We start from the raw sequence: 19,194 nt of genomic DNA, 5'->3' as shown, positions 1-19,194 counted from the left end.
AGCTGCAGGCAAATGGGGCAGACTATATTTTAGAGTGGAGATGACTGAAAATTCAGAAAAGGTGCATGGCTGGGCAAGGCTTTCACAGCTAGTGGTGGCAGAAGCAGGACCAGAGTCTAGGCTGCTCGCCTAGCCTCACCTTTGCAAAAAAGGTTTCATCAGGAAATGGGACAAATAGACCTAAGAAGGTCAGAGAAAAGGCCAGGACGGGGCTGAGCTGGTGCTCCTGGAGGAGTGGTGGGTCAGGTGAGCAGACCTCTCTCTAGGGGCATACGGCAGTTCCCCGGAGAATAACACTTTGTGGTAATTTGCATCCATAACACGACAATCACAACACAGTCCCAAATGGTGAGCTCTTTGTTCTCAAAGTGAAGAAGCCCACCACTTTGGACATTCTGCATTGAGAGACTTGGTAGCATCCGTTACAGCTTCTAAAGAAAACAGTAGTACTACTACTAACTCTAGTAGTACTGTGAGCCCTGGGGGTTTTCTGGAGCATGCACTGGGGCTCACCTAGACTTCTTCTTTCCTGAAAGCATTCGCTCACTCCGTCTTAGCCTGAGAGAGCAATGGGACCCAAATAAATGACAGGCCTCTTCAGCATGTGTCAGGAAACACATTTCCGTGCCCGTCTTCCATGCCATATTCTCTCCTTCCTGGGCAGCGGGCAGAATTCTCTATTTCTCACCTCTGAGATCCTCATAATTGTCTCCCCTACTGCTAAACCTCCCTCCTGACATTTTATTCTGAAGGCCTGTCAGATGAACGCAGGCTTAATATGTCTGACACCCAGTTTTTGACCAAGCTACAAATGCCTCTTGCTTCCCACTTTGCGGATACACAGAGCTGATATATACGCCGCAATTGCTCATGTGCTAATTCCAATTCCGCCAGGCCCACTGTGGACTATCCCTCATAGGAAGAGGTCACTAATTATACGTTCATCTCTACATGAGCTTTGTTGGCGGTTTGATTAAAATCTCTCTCCTGATTCAGTCCTTGGAAAAGCATCACAAATAATTCATAGCCTCTGGACTCACTGCTCAATACAACAGGCCACTGAACTTGGCTTTAGAGAGCCGCAGGGAAAAGGGAAGGTGACACGTGCTGATGGCCTATGGGCGCTGTCTGGGATAACTGCTCGACGCTACCTTATTTCATCTTTACTTTAACCCTACAGGATCAACAGAATTTCTCTTATTAACAAACATGAAAACATTTCAGAAAGTTAACTCAGATAACTCAGATTCAAATCTGGGAGAATACAACAGAAGACTCCGTGTTATTTTCACTTGAGAACCGTTGTATAAGAACAAAAATGTTTAAAAAGAAATTGTAGATGATAAACAAGTATATGACAACAAATTAGATAACTGAGAAGAAATGGATACATTACTAGAAGCATACAACTTCCCAATATTGAATCATGAAGTAACAGATAATCTGAACAGGAAAATACAGAGCAATGAAATTGAGTTGCTAATCAGAAATCTTCCAATAAATAAAAGCCCAGGAACCATATGGCTTTACTGGTGAATTCTACCAAATATTGAAATTAATTAAAATCAAAGAATTCATTGAAATGAATACCAATCCATCCTTCTCAAACTCTTCCAAAAACTGAAGAGGAGGGAACATGTCCAGATTCATTTTATGAGGCTAGCATTACCCTGACATGAAAGCCTGGCAAGGACACTACAATAAAAGAAAATTACAGACTAGTATCACTGATGAACATAGATGCAAAAGTACCCAACAAAATACCAGCAAACCAAATTCAACAGCATATTAAATTTATCCCTGGATGCAAAGATGGCTTTTAATCTAAACAAATCAATAAATGTGACATAGTAAGAGAACGAAAGATAAAGTCAGATGATCTCAATAGATGCAGAAAAAGCATTTAACAAAAACTGAACACACTTTCATGATAGAAGTTCTGAATAAATTAGAGACAGAATCTACCTCAACTGTAATAAAGCCCGTATGTGACAAACCCACAGCTAACATACTCAATGGTGAAAAGTTAAAATTCTTTCCTCTCAGATCATGAACAAGAGAAGGATGGCATTCTTCCCTTTCAACACAGTACTGGAAGTCCTAATCAGAGCAACTGGGCAAGAAAAAGAAATAAAAAGTTGGAAAGGAAGAGTAAAATTATCTGTTTGCAGATAACATGATCATATATATAGAAAACCTGAAAGACTCCAATATAACACTGTTAGAATTAACAAACAAATTTCAATAAAGTTGCAGGACAAAAATTAATATACATAAATCAGTTGCATTTCTACACACTAACAACAAACTATGAAAGAGAAATTAAGAAATCCATTTCATTTATAGTAACATCAAAACCAAAAAATACTTAGGAATAAATTTAACTAAGGAGGTGAAAGTTCCATACACTGAAAACTATGACACTGATATCAAAAAGACAAGAGGTAACAAATGTTGCTGAGGATGTGGAGAAAAGAGAACCCTTAAATATTGTTGATGGAAATGTGAACTGGTACAACCATTAAGGAAAACAGTAGAGAGGTACCTCAAAAAATTACTATAAAAAGTTCTCTTTACTAATGTATGATCCAGCCATACCACTCCTGAGTATATATCTGAAGGAAATAAAATCAGTATCTCAAAGATGTATCTGCATTCCCATGTTCATTGCAGCATCACTCACAATAGCCAAGACATGGCAACAACCTAAATGTCCTTGGATGAATGACTGGATAAAGAAAACGTGATATATATACATATATATTGGAGAAGGAAATGGCAACCCACTCCAGTGTTCTTGCCTGGAGAATCCCAGGGACCGGGGAGCCTGGTGGGCTGCCGTCTATGGGGTCGCACAGAGTCGGACACGACTGAAGCGACTTAGCAGCAGCAGCAGCAGCAGCAGCAGACATATATATACACAATGCAGTATTATTCAGTCATAAAAAACAAGGAAATTCTGCTACCTGCAATAACATGGATGAACTTGGAAGACATTATGCTAAGTAACACAAGCCAGACAGAGAAAGACAAACACTGTATAGCACTTATATGCAATATCATATGAATAATATCAATATAAGTATTAATACATCAATACATTCAATAGATACCAATATAGAAGCAAAAGGAAAAAAGCCCGCTTCATAGAAACGGAGAATGGAATGGTAGTTGCCAGGATGAGAGTAAGGCAGAAATGGCAAGATGTAGGTCAAAGGGTACAAACTTTCAATGGTCAGAAGAATAAATTCTGAGATTCTAATGCACAGTATAGAGACTATAGTTGATAATATGGTGTTGTATGCTTGAAAGCTGCTGATGGTAGATCTTAAGCATTCTCACCACACACACACACACACACACACACACACTCAAGTTAATTATGTGAGGCAAGGGCTGTGTAAATAATCTTGATCATGGTAATCATTACACAATGTATGTGTGTATCAAATCATCAAGTTGTATATTTTAAATATATACAATTATATTTGTCACTTATTAAGAAAATTGGGTAAATTTAATTAATTAAAAAAGTAAAGCGGACACAGGCGACTTTAAAGAGGAATGAGGGAGAGACACAGAGAAGAAAACACTGTAGGTCTGTACCAAGACAACACTTGCTCTTGTATCCTCTCTCATGATTACCCTCCAAAGTATATTACGTTTCCTGCAGTAAATCCAATAAGCCCAGGTCCTTTGTAAAAATGCACAGTAGGAAACATTGATATACTTCTGGTGTCTTTTCTGACTCCTTTTACTTGTTTTGATATAGCTTTAGCTCCCCAAGACTTTTTTTATTGAAGCACAGTTGATTTACAATATTATGTAAGTTTCAAGTATGCAACATAGAGATTCACAATTTTTAAAGGCTATACTCTATTTACAGTCATTATAAAATACCGGCTGTGTTCCCTGTGCTGTACGATATGTCCTTGCAGCTTATTTATTTTATACATAGTCGTTTGTACCTCTTGCTCCTCTACCCGTATTTGGCCCCTCCCTCCTTCCCTCTCCCCACTGGTAACTACCAATTCGTTATCTGTATCTGTGAGCCTGTTTCTTTTGTTATATTCACTAGTTTAAAAAAATCCATTTTTAAGATTCCACATATAAGTGATATCACTGAGTATTTGTCTTTCTCTGTCTGACTTATTTCACTAAGCGACCCAAGATTTTTTTCAGCAAGATGTCTACACAGACTGGCTTGCCCCAGAATCACCTCTAGCTTTAATCTAGACCTTGTTTATCTCTGCTTGAACAGTCATTTACCGAATACCTCCTCCATTTTCGGATGGAGAAATGAGTAAGACACAGGTGCTACCTGCCTAGAATAATTTATACGCTATATTGGTCAGATAGTCAGTTTCAGACATCTGGAACATTTGCAATTACCTAAATATGCAAGGCTGATTGCAGATGAACAAAGATTTGATCTTCACTCATGCTGGAATCTCTGCTGGGACTAGGATTCCCTGGACATGTCAGTCAGTGAAGGCAAGGAGCCTGCAGAAGCCTCAAGCTTCTCTTGAGTCCTCCTCAGAACTCCCCAGGATTGGCAGCAGTGTCAGAGGGGGCAGGGGCGTGGCTTGAGACATAAATTATTTTTAATAATTAAATGCAAAATCTGTACCCACATAGTAATTAAGGTGCAAAGGAAACATTTGGTGAGCTGCTAGACTGATTTCAAACTCCCACTATCAAAACAAGAAAAAACTGAAAATACTGTAAGAGGCTCACTTTCGAATGGGGTCCCATATTTAAGAGTCATGTCTACCAAAGCCTGTGGTCAGGTTAACCGGCATTGTTATTCAGAACACTGAATTCAGAATACTATTCAGAATAGTATTCTATAGATGTGTAAATCATCTTTAGAGTCCTTGCTCACAAAGATCCTTGAAAAGGATTGACTTGAAAGGATGTGAAACCTGTAGTTAACTTGTTCACATATTATTAAACCCAGTACTCTTTGCTGTCCCTAACTGGAACTTCTTGGAAGCTAAAAATAAGAACAGAAGCATCTAAGAACTTCCACCCTTGTCTACTCTACATATGCTGGTATTAGGGGATGCTCTGTAGAAGGTCCAAATTGTCTTCTTGGATATAAACATCAAAGGAAAGAGACCAATCTTGTTTATCAGTAACCCTTGGCAGTGCTGGCTGGCGGTCCTCTGTGTGTTCCCCAAAACTATCTTAAACATGCCTCAGTCTAGTGCTTGTTATTCTGTATGTAGCTCTCTGTTCATATAGTCTATACTCCCCTAGGGACTGTGTGTACTTGATAGGTTCCCAGTAATTGTTTATTGACTGAGCACTGGTATCAACCATTGACAGTATGAAAATACTTCTGACTCTATAGTTAATACTTACTGGCTATACTGCTTTTCGTATCACGAGTTTTACAGTCTGACTACATGTTATATTAGTATGACATGTGTTTCAGTATGTCCAGGCAGGCTTTCACATTCTAATTGTTACAGGGCTTGGTAAGCAACGTGTTTACTATTTTACTGCTTTCATGGACATCATCTTTTGGTCATTTTCTAGGTGCTTGTTTCCAGACTCAAAATCCATATATGGTAGTTATCCTTTCTGAGAATCACTTCAGTTACCTTTCTTGAGACACAGTCTGTTAGGATTTTCTTGAGGTCTGATGTTGAGTTGTGTATCTACGCTGCACTAGACATGATAAGGCTGGCTGGATACCGCAAATTTTGAGAGGTCATGGGTATACACTAGGAAATCAACCCTGAATATTCATCGGGAGGACTGATGCTGAAGCTGAAGCTTCAGTACTTTGGCCACCTGATGTGAACAGCCATCTCACCGGAAATCAGGCCCAGATGCTGGGAAAGACTGAAGGCAAAAGGAGAAGGGGGTGGCAGAGGATGAGATGGTTGGATGGCATCACTGACTCAATGGACATGAGCCTGAGCAAGCTCTGGGAGATAGTGAAGGACAGGGAAACCTGGCCAGCTGCAGTCCACGGGGCTGCAAAGAGTTGGACATGACCGAGTGACTGAATTACAACAATGGGTATATGCTGTCCATCAATATTCTTTTGCAGAACGTCATTTTGTTCAGGGTAGAAGTGTGTTTAATAAAAACAATTATTTCCTTTGTTTCTTTGTATGTAAAGGGAGCATTTGATATAATTTTGTGCAATGAGGATAAAGTTGGAAGTCGCTAGAGAGGGTGTTCCTTCCTGAATAAAAAGGTGAGGTCCCCTAAGAGAAAGCCTTTTGTCTGTCCCAGATTCAAGATGTGAGGTCTGAAGTTTAAACAGTCATCTTAAGACTGTGAAGAAGCAAATGCAAAGACTGCATTCTATCTACATGGGGGCACTTGGGTTCCTGGTGGCACCTTTGAGTGGTGGCCTAACTCCAGGCCTTTTTATGTAAAAATCTGGCTTTTATTCAAAGTGATATGGAAAACTCTTGGGGGAGGCTTTAAGGAGAGTTGTTACACAGACCGCTTTATGATTTAATATTCAATTGTTCTCACTACTGTCTTAAGAATAGTCTTAAGAAGGGTAGAGATAGGGACCTTCCTGGTAGTCCAGCGGTCAGGACTCTGAGTTTCCATGCAGGAGACATGGGTTTGATCCCTCGTCAGGGAACAAAGACCCCGCACACCACACACAGCATGGGCAGGCCTCTTTTCATTAGAGACAAACCAACCACTACACTGTTGCTTTCAGCCAAGAGTAATCCCAAATGATACACCAGATGAGGGGTAAAAATAATTAAAATACACACAAAAACCAATTACAAGGTTCCCCATAACATACTTGTACAAATAAGGGCAAAGAGGTAAAACATTCACCCACATCCCAGCCAAGGGAAAATAATTGCTTCGGACTGCTTCTAACCTCCTGAAGTGGGACTAACTTAGAAGGCTTTCAACTTTCCCCACCCTGAACACTGCTAGGGTGCATGAGTCATGAAAAGGTCCTGAGTTCCTTGCACTGGAGTTTGACTTCCTAGTTGGATCAGCTTCTGAATTTCCTTTACAGTTAAATGGACAATTTATGAAAGGTATACTGAATGGAAGGTCTACCAAAAGTCCTAACCCTCTTCCTGCAACCACCAGGGCACACCAAGCAGGGTTTTCATTAGTATAACGTGTGAAAAATAACACGTATTATTTTAGAAGTCTTAATATAACTTTTCATGTGTACATAAATATCAGCTGGGAATCAGGGCTAAGGCTGTTCTGATGTTTACAGTTGCATTTGTCCTAAAGCAGGCTTTACTCTCTCATTAAATTCTATTTTTAGTGCGTGTGTGCTCAGTCATGTTCAATTCTTTGCCATCCCATGGACTGTAGCCCCCCGGGCTCCTCTGCCCATGGAATTCTCCAAGCAAGAACACTGGAGTGGGTTGTCATTTCCTACTCCAGGGGATCTTCCCAACCCAGGCATCAAATCTGCGTCTCTTGCTTCTCCTGCATTGGTAGGTGGATTCTTTACTCCTGGCACCACCAGGGAACAGGGAGTTATTTTTTTTTTAATATTTATTTATTTAGCTGTGTGCGGTCTTGGTTGTAGCACAAGGAATCTTTGTCCCTACCTGCAGGATCTTTGTTGTGATGTGAGGTATCTTTTTAGTTGTGGTATGTGGAATCTAGTTCCCTGACCAGGGATGGAACCTGAGCCCCCTACATTGGGAACTCAGTCTTAGCCACTGGACCACCAGGATAGCTCTGTCTCATTAAACAACAAAGGCAAATGGCTCCGTGTGTGAGCAACGGCCACTTGCCTAGAGTGACAGCACTCTATGTGCCTCCAGAAGATACTGTATGAACACAAACTTACAGACACATACATGCCCACATGTATGTACACCATATGACAGATCTTAGGAATTTCTGCATATACAAATGTCCACAAAGTGACAAATCCTTCTCCAAACTGATAATCTACATTCCTGTCTAGCCCCATGCTTGGACTGACCAGGTATAACTCATTTTCATACTTAATGAGTTACCGTACATACATAAATACATGTACACCAAGTGAGAGTAGACAAGTGTGTACCAACATCCTCATTAATACCGAGTGATCAATCTTCCTCTAGACTCATAACAAGGGTGTACAAATAGAGTGCTATATGATTAGATACTTCTCTTTTTCAGAAGTGAGAATATACATGACGATGCACACGTGCACACACACACACACACACACACACACACACACACAGAGTAAATCCAGACTTCAGACATTTTCTTTGGTACCTTTGCTGCAATCCAAACTAGTGCCATAAGGTACTGAGAACATTAGCCAAGTGGAAACCTTCAGGGCTGCGCACACCACTGTTTTCAAGTCTGTTCTTTCATGTGACATGCCAGCTGAAATTACTTCTACAACATGGTCAGAACCAACCTGGAAGGATTTATAATGCCTTGTGTTGCTATCGGCAGATTTCTGAGAATCATCTCGAGACAGCAGTCAATTCTCTTCAGGTTGCAGGGATTGTTAATTCTTGTGCGTGCTGTGAAATTTTTTAGGGCACATGTCTAAAGAGGAAGGCTGCAGAGCTCCAAGCGTGCCGGGCATCACCAGCACAGTGGGCAAAGGAAGCTCACAGTGAGGTGTGTGTGAGAGCTGCCTGCCCCAACTGGCATTGGCTCCTAACTAGCTCCTCCGGCTGATCCCTGGCTGTAAGGGTTCCTGACTCTTCCCATTCGTTACCAAACACAAGCAGCTTCCTGCAGACTGGGGGGAGGGAGGGACAAGTCATTTCCAGCTGTACTCTGTCGGCAGAACTGTGATGATTATCGACGACTGCACCCTGAGCCTGGAATGTACCAGGTGCTCTGAGCACTAGACGGATGACAACAGCCACTGCCTTCAAGGGGTTAAGGGGGCCCTTTCCTGTTGGCTGTGCCTTCCCGGCTTCCTCCACTCTGTATTTACTTTGATCTTTCCCCTCACTTTGTCCTCTCACTGGGAAGAGTCTACAGGCATGGCATTCACTCTCCCCCCTCGCCCCATCTTGAATGCCCTCGCTGCAGTCTGGCCTAATGGTTTTACCCTTCTCTTCGTCTTCAGTCTCTCACTGAGCCCACCCTGTGAATCATTTTCCTAGCTCCCTCTCTGATGAACACCACACTCGCCCCATCTTTCCCAATGCAGTGAATTGGAAAGGTGGGCAATTTTTAAGTGCTGTTTTGTTTTCCAGCCACTATATTCTGTATCTTTTAAAATTTTATGCAGCTTTCTAGGGAGAAAAAAAATCTACTGGGTGCTGATAAATACATACACACACTGTAAACCACATTTACAAACATCCTGGCACATAGGCACGTACACAATATGGATTTACAATTTCAACAGCGTGTGGCTTTTATTTGGGATGTTTCTAAGATCTTTATTTTTCAAGGGTTCACTGTTCTGTGTTGTGTTCTTGGTAAAAAGAAGCTAGCAAGTAGGAGGATGTGGAATCACTGCAAAAAGAGCTGCAAAAGAAGATCCTGGGAAAGCCTAGGTAGGTAGCACCATGATTAACAGGGGCGATTAATGCAAGTTCCTCCCCACTGCATTTGGCTTTAGGGAGAGAGGAAGAAGTACTGAGTTTCTGACTAATACTTTAAAGTTTAGACAAAATTCTACCTAAATTGGCTGCCAAACCGACTTTTATCTGATGTTACTTCCTCACTGAGCCTGGCTCACAAATATCAGCTTTGCTCAGCGTAAGCTGTTAGGAGCTATAAGTTAGAGGCTATAACTGAGTTTAATCAGTGCCTGGATTTTCCATAACTTACTGATATTTGGCCAGCTCCATTTTTAGCATATCCAGAGAGTCCTTGATGTCCATAAGGAGAGTGACAACTTAACAAATCAGTAGCTTTTGGGTACTTATGGAAAGGTTGAGAACAAGCCAGCTGCTTCCTCTATTGGAGGTGATGCATGGTTAATTTATTTATTTTAGCATACAGTACACAGATGCGGCTGGGTTGTTAATTTTGCTTTGCTACCAAGAGTTACAAGGTATCAGCTATCGGCTGATTTATTTGAAATCCTCCCTGGAATGCATCAGAATTTTAATTGTTTCCTGAATTTCTGCAACACAAGAAGAATGGATGTCACTGGAAAATGCCCTGGGTCCCCGCTGACTGCAACTAACTCCCAGTGACTGATTTCCAATTGATACAGATGAGGCCTGAGAGGCGGTGCACACAGATACACCCACGTGAGCCCAGCAGCCCAGTAATGACTAACGGAGATGATGGGGAGACCAAACACTTCTTTCCAACCACTCCTCATGTGCACTGTTCTTCTCAACAGATGTAACCGCCGGGGCCCGACGTGGATGCTGGCGGGAACAGATGGTGCCACGGGGCAGTTCTCTGCTCCCTGCTCCCTGGGTTGGGCTCTGCAAGATGGAGACAAGGGCTTGTGTGTGCCGTGTGCAGGGGTGGGGTGGAGCTGTGTTTTCCAGCAGCAGGTAAAATCCATTTGTCACACCAGCTCCAACCGGGTTTTCAGCACAGAAGTTAATATCTGGAGCCAATGAGGCATTCTGTCCCACCGCTGCGGGGAGGCAGGGGGAAGCCTCCACTAACTGTGTCCTCTGAGAGGAGGGAGGGACAGAAGAAAGGAAGGGGGTGGTGGGTCAGAGAGGCAGGGGAGGCCTCGAAAGGGAGGGACACACATGAAAACATGGGCCAGGCTTGCAGCAGCTATAAAGGCTTTGCTTTTTTTATATTGCTTTTAAAACAAGATGGCAGGCGGAGAAGGGGGAAGGGGAAAGATGAAAAGAGTGTTTTCTCCTAAATACCTTCAGGGGAAGAACTTGCTGCTGCCACCAGGGCCGCCACCACCACCATTAACAACACTAAAATCATCAAGACCCTCCACCCCCCTCCCCCCAAAAAAATCTTCAGGAAAAAAAAAAGCAAGCAAGTGTTGTCTTGCTCTGTTCTTAACAGTCTCAGCAATCTCATAAAAGCAGCCTCTACATATTCACTCAGTCTGAAATATGAACGCACACAACAGCAATAAATTTCCATTGCCTCCAACTCTGAACACGGCCAAGGTATGTGGCACAGAGAGGGGTTTTATGAACAGGCCTTCAGCTGCCAGGATCCCACCTTCATAAAGAAGAGATTTTAGTCCATTCTGTCTATTTATTTTGTGTAGAGAAATCAAGGGCAATAAACCATGAAGAAATTCACTCTACCTTATTCCATTTCACACTTTTGTCAACCACGCTTTATCGAGTATCTGAATGAATTTTTAATACCGTGCCACAGACTGCTTCAGTCTTCTATCGTATGCTGGGACTCTATCAATCTGATAACACTTGGGAGTTCTGAGAGATACTCAGCACTGAAGAAAAACAGCTTTAAAGTTTAGTCATTCTGATGGAATGTAAAAGCTTATATCAGTGACAGGTTGACAGAAAAAGCTGTTTTCCTTTCCATTTCACAGACTTCCACGTATGAACGCCATGAAACATGTCAGGACTTTCTCTGAGTCTATGAAGACAGAGATGGCATCTGCTCCCAGTGGGAAGCCCTTCTAACCAGTAATACTATAAAATTTCATGATTCTGAATTCTGACTGACATTCAAAAGGGCAGGGAGGAGGTGTTTACTGTATTTTATAGAACAACATCAATTGCTTGTCTTAGCACATAAATATAGTTTTACGGGATACAATGCCACCTCGAGCCTCTTTCCTCTCTCCCTTTCTCTCTTGCAGGAAAAAAAAAAAATCATAATCCATTTGTGTTAACCAAAGAGGTTTCTAATTTCCTGCTGTGGATAGGATGGAGCTGATATTTGCATTTTCCCTGAACTAGACAGGGAAAATTTCTTGAGTTCTTCAGGAAGCTGCCAGCATAAAGGGAGAGGGTTACCATCAGTTCCACGGCCAATCTATAGATTGTAAATTGCAGCAAGAACTGTCGCTCCAATTTTAAACTATGCTGCTGCCCTCCAATCCCTATTGAATTTGGGTAGAAGCAGCAGTTAGAGAAAATGTTCATGAAACTCAATTCACTCAGTTTACTGTATGGTGGTGTTGTACTCCCCCCTCCCCCCACCCCACAACATCATCTTAGGTGGAAAAGATGATGAACCATATTGCCCTGAAATATATAACAATGATGTGCTTCTCTGGTGCCTCAGTGGTAAAGAATCTGCCTGCCATGCAGCAGAGAAGGGTTCAATCCCTGGGTCAGGAAGATCTCCGGAGAAGAAAACAGCAACCCACTCCAATATTCTTTCCTGGGAAATCCCATGGATGCAGAAGCCTTGCGGGCTACAGTCCATGGGGGTCAAAGAAGAGCTGGATATGACTTAGTGACTAAACAACAGTAACAAGAAAGGGAGAGGTCAGGAAATGTGGGACACTGCAAGACAGACAAACAAGCTCTAAGGACGGTAAACTGTATGGAGGGAAGAAAAGATGCAAAAGAAAGAAGACAGACTTCCCCACGTCTTTTATGTATCCCAACAGGGGCACTGGGACCCCTAAATGGGGCCAAAAAAGAGTCTTTAAAAGTGAAAAAATCACATATGACAAAAACCGTGGCCCTCCAAAGTTCAACCCTAGCCCGCAAATATCATTCCTTAGTATTTACTTTCGTGAGAGGGGGTGGTGTCATTTTAAAAAATTGTCAAAGAAGACTATTTCAAGAGGACAGGGTTACAAGAAAGAACGCTGATAAACACTTGTTCTAAGTACATTAAAAATGCAGTGCGTGCCTGCTAAGTCATTTCAGCCGTTCAGACTCTCTGCGACCCTGTGTAGTATAGCCCGCCAGGCTCCTCTGTCCAGGGTATTCTCTGGGCAAGAATACTGGAGTGAGTTGCCATGCCCTCTTCGAGGGGATCTTCCTGACCAAGGAATCGAACCTGTGTCTCTTATGTCTCCTACATCGGCAGGTAGGTTCTTTACCACCAGCACCACCTGGGAAGCCCATGGGCCCAAAATCCACACCTGAAGAGAACTCCGTATAAAAATGACCACTGCCGCAGAAGAAAGGGGCGAACTGTCGTAAGCTTGTGCTCAGCCATGCTGGCTAGGATGTGACTGATGACGCTGGCATGTGATAAGCTCACAAAATATTGGGTCTGAAATGCATTTGCTCTTCCTGACAACTCTTTGAGATACGTTTCATTGCCTGTAGTTTACATATGAAAATACTAAGACTCAGAGAGCATAAGTGGTCTGAGGGCCACACAGCAGTTGAGAGGAGAAGCCAGGACTTACACGTAGGTTTTGACCCTGACAGATTCCAACCACCCCTATAATACCCTCCCCACCCACAAAGGCTGAAGGTGGAGTGACACATGATGGATTTTACACTTGAGACTTAGAAGGTGTTATAAAACAAGAAAAAAGGAAGACCTCAGAAAGACAGAAAATGCATGTGAAGATTAAGGAGAGAGGATTAAGAGAGAGGAGAAGACATTCAAATTAAAAAACTGGAAATAGAACTGCCTTATGATCCAGCAATCCCACTGCTGGGCATACACACTGAGGAAACCAGAAGGGAAAGAGACATGTGTACCCCAATGTTCATTGCAGCACTGTTTATAATAGCCAGGACATGGAAGCAACCTAGATGTCCATCAGCAGATGAATGGATAAGCAAGCTGTGGTACATATACACAATGGAGTATTACTCAGCCATTAAAAAGAATTCATTTGAATCAGTTCTAATGAGGTGGATGAAACTGGAGCCTATTATACAGAGTGAAGTAAGCCAGAAGGAAAAACACCAATACAGTATACTAACGCATATATATGGAATTTAGAAAGATGATAACAATAACCCTGTGTATGAGACAGCAAAAGAGACACTGATGTATAGAACAGTCTTATGGACTCTGTGGGAGAGGGAGAGGGTGGGAAGATTTGGGAGAATGGCATTGAAACATGTAAAATATCATGTATGAAACGAGATGCCAGTCCAGGTTCAATGAACAATACTAGATGCTTGGGGCTAGTGCACTGGGACGACCCAGAGGGATGGTATGGGGAGGGAGGAGGGAGGAGGGTTCAGGATGGGGAGCACATGTATACCTGTGATGGATTCATTTTGATATTTGGCAAAACTAATACAATTATGTAAAGTTTAAAAATAAAATTAAAAAAAAAATTACAACTGCTATCTATGTCACCAAGTTTTCTGGACTCGTTCCTGCTTCTTGTTTTTGAATCTGGGTGTGAGTATTTTCAAGCTTTTCCCCAAACCAGTTCTTTAAGAGTCAGGCCAGTTATCTGACATCTTTGAACGCCTTCCAACACCTCTCTCTAAACCCAAAGGTTGAACCGAGAGGACTGCAGTATCTACACAGGCTTAAGAGGACCCAAACGTCTAGCACATACACAGAACTGTAATGAATTTTGTATCAAAACATGCTGCCAAGCCTTCCTTATTTATTCTGTTGTGGCTCTGCTCAGCTTCTTTGGTAAACAGGACCTCATAGGGAGCCAGAGAGAGGCCTTATTCTTCATCTCTTCTTTAGCAATTTCTTTCGTTGAGAGAGTTAAGCTGGGGGGCGGGAATGGATGGGAGACTTGAAATCCCTGAGTCGGGGTGTCTTTGGGGCATATTTACATTTGAAGATGCTCACTGGAAGGCAGATCCTTGGCCAGCGTAGGCAGTCAGACAGATGCCAGGCGGACAGCCGAAGATCTGATGAGAGAAAGAGCCTGCTGCTTTCCAGTTAGTTTCAATATACAGTGCCAGGGGATGGCATTTACATTAGCAACCACCACTGAGCTCAGCAGTGGGACCCAAGGTGCAGGATGGTGGGGGGACCCTGGCCAAGCCTCCTGACGTAACTCCAAGCATTGACTTGGCTGGCTGGCTGTATCTTTGCCTGGGATGGTGGTGGTAAGACACTGCAGAGTGTTCTTCCTGGTGCTGTGGAAATCTCCATGTCCTGCTGTCTCTTCTTCATTTTGTGATCATACACCCTGCCCGCGGCAATGTTTCAGCAATTCTGCAACTTCTGAGCAGGTGGCTCAATAAAAGTTCACTTTAAATAAGGGGTTAGGGCACCTTCCTGGGAAATTCTGGTGCACAGACCCACCCCAAAAGTCCTAGTCAGCATATAAATGCCTTAAAGGGCAGAATTCATTAACAGAATTAGTTCACCTGTACCCAAGCTTCTTCTAGCTGTAATACTTCAACAGGATAAAAATATTTAAAACTCAAACTAGAAACGCCAACAATGAAAAAGGTACATCTCTTCAGGTGCATCCAGAGGAGTGCATGAGTTCCCTATCAGGGGTCCCCAACCTCTGGGATGTAATGCCTGATGATCTGAGGTGCAGCTGATGTAATAATAATAGAAATAAAGAGCACAAGAAATGTAATGCACTTGAATCATCCAGAAACCATCTCCCCACCCCTGCCTGTGGAAAAATTGTCTTCCATGAAACTGCTCCCTGGTTCCCAAAAGGTTAGGGATCACTGCACTGATGCCAGAGGAAAAACTCAGTAATTATTCTAACAGTTAGCAATTATGGGGGATCAACTACACACCGGGTACTCTAACGGTCCCATCATATTTAATTCCCAACAATACTCTCAGGAGATAAATATGATTACCTTCCCTTAACAACTGAGGCTGAAGCTCAGAAACTGAGGGTCAAATTGTCCAAGATCATACAGTGAGGAAGTGGGCTGAGAGTTATGCCCAGGTCCATCTCTACGTGACTCTTTAAACAACTGCTCCTTCTACATGCAAGACTTTCTCTAATTTAACAGCCTCTACCTAAGGGACAGAGAAGGCAATGGCACCCCACTCCAGTACTTTTGCCTGCAAAATCTCATGGACGGAGGAGCCTGGTAGGCTGCAGTCCATGGGGTCGCTACAGTCGAACACGACTGAGCGACTTCACTTTCACTTTTCACTTTCATGCACTGGAGAAGGAAATGGCAACCCACTCCAGTGTTCTTGCCTGGAGAATCCCAGGGACGGGGGAGCCTGGTGGGCTGCCATCTATGGGGTCGTACAGAGTCGGACACGACTGAAGCGACTTGGCGATTGGCGACCTAAGGGAAGTGAAAGTCACTCAGTCATGTCTGATTCTGCAAGCCATGGACTGTATAGTCCACGGAATTCTTCAGGCCAGAATACTGACTGGAGTGGGTAGCCTTTCCCTTCCCCAGATCATCCCAACCCAGGGATCAAACCCAAGTCTCCTGCATTGCAGACGGATTTTTTTTAACAGCTGAGCCACAAGGGAAGCCCAAGAATACTGGAGTGGGTAGCCTATCCTTCTCCAGCGGATCTTCCCAACCCAATGCAGGTCTCCTGCATTGCAGGTGGATTCTTTACCAACTGAGCTACCAGGGAAGCCTCCACCTAAACAAGATCCCATAAAAGAAGCCCCTCTGGAAGAATGTGCTGCACTCTACACATGAAAACACTGGTCAGATCTCCTTCCCAAGAGCCCCTGAGCTGTGCTGATTCCCTAGTTAGGGACTCATTTCTTCATTACTTGATGCCTCAGTTTCCTTACTCAGAAAGTGAGATAAGTATCTAGGCTAATCAAAGATAAAAATGTAAGCTTTGTAAGTTAAGAAATGGAGTATTTACTGCCACATCAATAAACAAGGATGTCACAGCCATCAGCGATCCCAGCCCTCCTAATGTGAATCTCTGAGCCCTGAGGGCGTCCATGAAAAACAGTACATGCAATCTGGTAGCTGTCAGGCTGCCACCACTCCCTACGGTGAGCAGTGAGTGAGGAGTGAGGAACTAAGGATGTGCAAAGTCAAAGCGCAGGATGCTAGCCCCAGACAGCTGAGATGCACAGGAAAGGAATGATTCCAGTGAGCCCAGGCTTGTGTACCTTCCCATAAACAGAAAAGCGCTCAGTTCCTTAATTTGAGATATCTGGTCTTCCTTAGCTAACAATAATCTTTTGATGTTCAGACTACCTGCTTCTTCCCTGGTGGCTCAGGCGGTAAAGCATCTGCTTACAATGCAGGAGACCCGGGTTCGATCCCTGGGTTGGGAAGATCCTCTGGAGAAGGAAACAACCCACTCCAGTACTCTTGCCTGGAAAACCCCACGGATGGAGGAGCGTGGTAGGCTACAGTCCATGGGGTCGCGAACAGTCAGACAGGACTGAGCAACTTCACTTCACTTTCACCTGCTCTTTGTTGCAAAGTTCTTTATAACTGACTCTTCCCGCCACCTCCTTGGAACAGTTCTCTCAGGGTCACCTGAGATCTTGTCTCCCGGGCTTGAAGTCCTAAACATTCCCACCGAATAAAACCCTCCATTTTTCAGTTTTGAGTATTTTAAGGTGACAATGTGTTGGCTCTATTTGTAGTGAAAGGTGATGCCGTGTTAGCCTCTCAGGGTGCCTTCTGAGACAGACCGCTGGCCCTAGGTCCCCACGCAGCCACCGCCACAACTGAGGCTGGCCAGCGTCAGGAGTGGCCAGTTTTTATGACAGCCATTTCAAGAACCACAGCTTACAGCACCACAAATAGAATCTCTTTGTAATTCTCTACTTCCTGGGTTGATACAAACACCCTTTCTCTCCATTGTCGCTCATTCAATTTGTTTTTGTTTAGTTAAGATGTGCCAACTGCGCGGCACCCTGGAGGTGGCTCCAGAACACACCATCCTATTTTCACAGCATTAGATCATGAAATCAGGCAGAATGTCTGGAACTTTGGGGGAAGCCAGGACCCCAAAGCACTAAAATGATTTATAATACCTTATATTTGGCTGTGCTGGGCCCAAAATGTGTACACAAGGGTTATGAGCTGATCAGAAACCTGGGGGTAGCCTATCATAGTAAAACTCCCTCAGTCTCTCTTGTCTGGTGTGCATGTATGTGTGTATGCTCAGTCGCTCAGTTGTGTCCGACTCTTTGGGACCCCATGGACTGTAGCCCACTAGGCTCCTGTCTGTGGAGTTTCCCAGGCAAGAATAATTTCCCCCTCCAGGGATCGAATTCACATCCCCTGCATTACCTGCATTGGCAGGTGGATTCTTTACCACTGGGCCACCTGGGAAGCCCTCTCTTTGTCTGCTACATCAGCTCAAAGACACTAGAGTTTAGAAAGGAGATTTTTAAACGTGTGTGTCTGTGGAGGACTGATCCCTTTACATGAGCCTGCCACGTGGCCCCAGGGGACAGAACTGCCCCGTGCACTTGACCACGCCTGTAGGAGCTGGTGGAGCAAGAGCTCTGTCCGCCTGTGAGCAGGTCTCCCCCGGCTCCGAGCTCTCCGGACCGCAGGGAGACAGCAGGGTCCTTGCGCCTCTCCACCAGCTCTTCTTTGACCTCCACCTGCTCGTGACCACTAAACAGAAGCTTTCTCTCTGGGTCCCTTTATTCTCTCTGCAGTGTCAGCTGTCTCCTCTGACCTCCTTGGGGTGGCCTTTCTCAAGTGCATCTGTAGGGGAGCTCCTGCCCCCCAGCTCCCGGGGCTGCTCCCCACCCTGCTGTCAGCTCCAGCCCTGTCCTTCCACGTGGGGCTCACCCCTGCCCCTCCCTCCTGGTCTCACCACGCCCCCTGCAGTACCATCACTCTCACCGTCACAGAGCCTCAGTCTGCAGGGTCACCTGGAGGAGCTTCTGTCCCCCCAACTCCACGTGAGCCGCCCAGGGCGAGGGGGTGCTGATCTGCCCCCTCCCTGCTCTGCCTCAGGGGCTGAGAGAGAGGAGAAGGGTGTGGGAGGTGAGGCTGGAAGGGGGAGCAGGTGTGTGTAATCTGAGTTGGGGCCCCTGGGGACTCTGTTACCGCTCCCCTCGAGCCGTAGAGAACGCGGCTCTCAACCTTGGCATTATTTGTTAAGTCCCATTTCTCTCTCACGGTCCTCATCAAATTGGCTACCCAGTCCTTGCTGACTGCCTCTCAAAAATACCTCCCCTGTCTGATGCCTCCCTTCCGATCCCACAGCCCCCAACCTCATTATCTCCTGCCGGGAGAGCTGTTGCAATCGCTTGCTAGCAGGTCTGCGAACCTCCAGGCTCTCTCGGCTCCAATCCATCTTGCGCACTGCTGCCAGATTAACCTTCCAAAGCAGTGCTTTCTAAACTTTGGCGTGCATGAGAATCACCTGGGGAGCTTGTTAAAAATACAGATGCCTTGACCCCAACCTATAGATTAGGATTGAGTAGGTCTGGGTGGGGCCCGAGGTATATGTATTTTTAACAAGTTCCCAGGTGACTCTGAGGTCGTCAAGGTTGGAGAATCT

General features: G+C 44.3%; 1 protein-coding gene and 1 long non-coding RNA gene across 16 annotated transcripts in view; both read right to left on the bottom strand.

The window, feature by feature from the left end:
• LOC147345029 (uncharacterized) overlaps window positions 1-18,895 on the bottom strand; it is a 37,409-nt gene extending 18,514 nt beyond the window's left edge. Inside the window, exons 1-2 of the long non-coding RNA XR_015154498.1 lie at window positions 14,577-18,895; window positions 1-10,376 (exon numbers count right to left, since the gene is read on the bottom strand). The exon at window positions 1-10,376 is cut by the window's left edge and continues 18,514 nt beyond it. This is a non-coding gene — a long non-coding RNA (uncharacterized LOC147345029). The remainder of the gene's footprint in view (window positions 10,377-14,576) is intronic.
• The window catches only part of AUTS2 (activator of transcription and developmental regulator AUTS2), a 1,218,095-nt gene that overhangs the window by 388,681 nt on the left and 810,220 nt on the right, over window positions 1-19,194 (bottom strand). The window lies entirely within an intron of this gene.

Source organism: Bos grunniens, chromosome 25 (genome assembly GCF_055505025.1).
Source record: "Bos grunniens cultivar Pamir isolate PY7600 chromosome 25, Bosgru_T2T1.0, whole genome shotgun sequence".
In the NCBI taxonomy this organism is placed as follows: Eukaryota; Metazoa; Chordata; class Mammalia; order Artiodactyla; family Bovidae; genus Bos; species Bos grunniens.
This window is presented reverse-complemented; position numbering and strand designations above follow the sequence as displayed.